Below are 4579 nucleotides of genomic sequence, written 5' to 3'. Positions count from 1 at the left end.
ATCAGCATTGTATTGGTACTGTTTGTAAAAAGCAGCAGCTAATTCTTCCCAAGTATGAACCTTGGTATTTTCCAGCTGATAGTACCACTCGAGTTGTGTACCCGACAGACTTTCTTGGAAGAAGTGAATCCACAATTTGTTATCTGTTGTATGAGGTTGTATCTTCCTCACATAGGATCTCAGATGTAGTTTCGGGCAAGAAACTCCATCATATTTTGCAAAGACAGGAACTTTGAATTTTGGAGGGATAACAACATCCGAGATGAGCCCCAGATCATTGAAATCTAAGCCAGGTATTTTTTGTATCTCCATAGCTTTCATACGGTCTTCCAGCTGTTGGTATTTTTCATCATCCGGTTCGTCCCCAGAATGATCATTTTCTTCATTTGAAGAGAGAGAGGGTTTAGCAGAACCCTGGTTGCTTTGATTGTCTTCTTGTTCACCATCACCGACTGTTTCAGGGATCGGTGGCTTTTTGAACTTTTTGACTAGGATTTTGATCTTCCTTTTCAGGTGACTCAAGCCTACAGATCCTTTGGGTTTGTTTTTCTTCTTGATTATCAGGGCTTTCAGTTCTTGTTGCCCCTTTGCCAGTTCCAGAATTGCCACTTGAACTTGGGCATTTTGTGCTTCGAGATTCTTGATGCTCATTTCAGATTCCATCTCTTCTGACTGAAATAAACAGCGAGAAGATGAGAAATCCGTCATGTGAACCTGTTATGCAATGTGTATGACTGGATGCCATGTGTATGCAATGTATGAAATGTATATGCAATGTATATGAATGCAATGTATGTATATGCAATGCATGAAGTGAAATGTGTGTGCAATGTTTCAAGGATCTTAGAGTTTAGATTTGTTAAAGAAGAAACAAACGTTAGTTAATCAATTTATTTCTTTTTTTTTTCTTTTTTCTTTGCCTCATTTGGGCTTACAAGACAGAAATAAAATAAATGATCCTTCAGGTCTCCCGTGGACGCTTTCTCTTTGCCCCCAGGAATGTGTTGATCTGCTGTTCTTCTTGAAGCTGTCCGGTGAGCTCCAATATCCTTCTCTCATAGTCTTGACAGTATGATTTGAAGGTGTCTCTTTCCTCTTTGAGTTGAACCCAAGATTTTTGCAACTCTTCTAGGTCAGTTGGCATGTCCGGGTGTAGAATAACTTGAGGTTCATATCCTTCGACCTCTGGTTCAATAGTCACAGGTAGAACAGCAGGATATGGCATAAGGAGTTTCTGAGCATGAGTGCGGACCCATCTGAGGTAAGGTTCCATAGGAATAGAATTCCATTGTCCCAAAGTTTTGCTTTCTATTCTATAGACACTGCCCCATGCATGTATGAACCTTCGTCGGTGTCTATGAGAATCATTCTCGTAATCAAACACAATGCCATGGATAATCATGTCATGAGGACCGTTGCTCCTTGCATATCCGAATTGGCGTTGAGCTAAAGAGGGATTGTAAGTGATGCCTCCTTTGATGCCAAGGAGTGGCACATTAGGGTACTCTCCACAATGATCAATGATAGTAATGTCTCTTTGAAAGAAGTTGTTCCACCGGATATCTGAATGAGACAAAGACATAATCCTGTGAGACCATTGCATTCTTTGTTCATTTCTCAACACTGATCGGGGAAGATGAAATGTAAACCACCTAGCCAGTAGTGGTATACAGCACATGAGAGTTCCTCGTTTCTTCATGGTACGAGTGTGTAGAGAATGTAGAATGTCTCCCAGCAATGTTGGTACCGGGTTACGGATTAGGAAAAGGTTGATGATGTGTACATTTATGAACTGGTCGGGATTTGGGAATAAAACCAACCCATAGATTAAAAGTGCCATAACTTCCTCAAAAATGGGATAACTTTTGTTTTCTAGCAGTAGTCGAGCCTTTTCCAACAAGAACTTGGCAAGCAAACCCTTAACTCCACTCTTTGTTTCCCAATTGGACTCGATTTCTGATTTCCGCAGATGTAAAGCAGCAGCAATGACTTCAGGTTTTGGAATCCTTTCTATACCAGTGAAAGGTAATTGATTTCGAACAGGCAATCCAATTAGTTCAGAGAATTCTTCCAAAGTGGGTACCAACTGGTAATCAGGAAAGGTAAAGCAATGATGTTCATGGTCAAAGAACTGAAACAGGACCCGTATCATGTCTTCTTCAAATTTTGAGGTAACCAAATGGAGTAGGTGACCATGCCTTTCAGTGAATTGAACATTCCTGGGGAATTCTGACACTAAGTCTTTTAGTTCAGATGGTACCGTTGAGATGTTGATTCGGATGTAATCTTTGGTGGCGGGAGCCATTACCTGCAAAAACAAAGGTAAACTCTTTGATCCTTGAAGTGTTTGGTGCAAAAAATGATATGCTTATGATGCAAACATGTGGCACACAAAAACAAATCAAACAATAGCCTTAGGTTTAAAGGCTTGCATGGAGCTGATAGGTGATACCCTCCCCACTGAAGTTGAGTTGGTTAAAACCTGTCCTAGAATAGCATTCGGGTTCTATGATCCTTGGAAGTAACATCTCAATGCGGCGCTCGAGCGGCCGATCAAAATATTCCTCGAGGATAACTAACTTCGATCAATTTCAAAGCTAGCCACTTAATAGGCCACAAGTCAAGTTCAACTAAAAAGGTTCTAAGACAAATTAGTGTTTAATGACATTTCGGAAGCCTAATATACTCCTTGATCGTTTTCAAGAGACATCAGTATAAACCAAAGTATCGCACTAACGATGACTACCAGATCAACCGTATCGGTACATGCCGTACAGTTTCCTTGGTCTATTGTCATATACTTAAGGTATCTCGAGATTCGGGTTAGAATCTTTCACACAAGCAAAATACCCCAACAAACCTTTGAAAAATAGAGCAATCAAGTCAAACAATTGAAAACATCGAAGTGATCTATTCTCTTAAGGTAACCCCTTTTGAAAACATTTTGTTTTTGAAAGTAAATCCCCAGCAGAGTCGCCAGTTCTGTGGACCTCCGATTTTTTTAATTCCCGGGCCATACCTCTGTTCTGTAGAGATACGTGAACTGACTCTTTTTTATCGCTTAATGCTTTCGCATTTTTGAAAATTCACAGAGTCGCCACCGACCTTTTATTTTATCCAATTAAGGAAAGGTTTATAAAAGAAACAGAAAAAAGACCTTTAAGAAATTCTGGGTAAGGGGGTAGGTTATACAAAGGGAAGGTGTTAGCACCCTTTGTATCCATGGTTATCCATGGGCTCTTAAGTTTGCTTAGCTCACTTGTTTTTCGATCACTTTTTCAATTGCTCTGAAATTGCTCATATGTGGTTTCAAATACCTTTGTAATTTGAATTTTGTAATGATCCGTGTGTGGATGTATACAAAATGCTTGTTTATCTTTCGAAAGATGTTTTGAAAAGAACGTTAACTTTGTAATAATCCGTGTTTGGATGTATACAAAGTATTGTCTTTTTGAAAGTTTTGTTTTGAAAAACAACAGTGTATGAGAATTTTGTTTGTTTTGATTTGAGCAAGCAAACTAGGAGGTCTACCCTGAGTTGTAAGGTCTTTATCCTATTTCCTTTAAAAATCTATCCTTTCACCGGATATAAACGCAAGGTTCGATTTTGTACTCAAAACAGTGGAATTTTGACTTTGATTTTGAAAAGAATGAGAAGGGATTTACCTTAAGAGGTGCAAGTGTGATTGTGTTTGTATTCAGATATTTTATCTTTGAAGTTAGTGATCTAACGGTTCAATTTTATCTTTGACATACACGCAGTTTATATTTGCTGGAAATTAAAATGCGGAAATGTAAAGTGCGGAAAGTAAATCTACGCTATTACATCGATTGTGCGGGAAATGTAAACTAGCCTATTTACATGAATTTGACATCCTATACATTTATCTAGGAATTTTAAATTGCAAGAAAAATAAAAGGCATGTTTTTGGATTTTTTATGATTGGTTTTAATTATAATTAATGCATGATTAATTAAATTAAAATGAAGAAAAAAAGATGAAAATAGATTTAAACCTAGAAATTAAGTTTAAAATATGTACAAAATATTTGTCAATTAATTTTAAAACAAAACTAATTTTTTTGGAATTTTTGAAATTGATTTGAAATTGATTAAGTTAATTAATACATAATTATGCAAATAATTATACAAATAATTAAAACTTAAAAAGAAAATTATTCAAAATATGTACAAAATTAGTTTATAATATATAAACAATATTTTATATAAAGAACAATTTTTTTATGATTTTTTGATTGGTTAGAATAATTAAAAAGCAAATATATAAATATATACTAATTAATTATGCAAAATATTGAAATTTTGAGGAAAAATAAAATATTTTTATTTCAGAAAATAATATATTATTTTAGAAGTCTAAAAATATTTTTTGTGTATTTTTTGGATTTTTAAAACTATTTTTAATTAATTTAACAAAGAAATTAAAATAAAATAGAAAATAAAAATAGAAATAAAAGGGATACTTATCAGGTGTGATGGGCTGGAAAGTGCATGGTATGGACTGCTTGTATGATGCGTTGGATTGGCTTTTGAGATTGATCATATGGCTCAGATCATGA

This window comes from Vicia villosa, linkage group LG2, assembly GCF_029867415.1.
Source record: "Vicia villosa cultivar HV-30 ecotype Madison, WI linkage group LG2, Vvil1.0, whole genome shotgun sequence".
Taxonomy (NCBI): domain Eukaryota; kingdom Viridiplantae; phylum Streptophyta; class Magnoliopsida; order Fabales; family Fabaceae; genus Vicia; species Vicia villosa.
The sequence above is the reverse complement of the archived record's forward strand: the minus strand, read 5'-3'. Positions refer to the sequence as shown.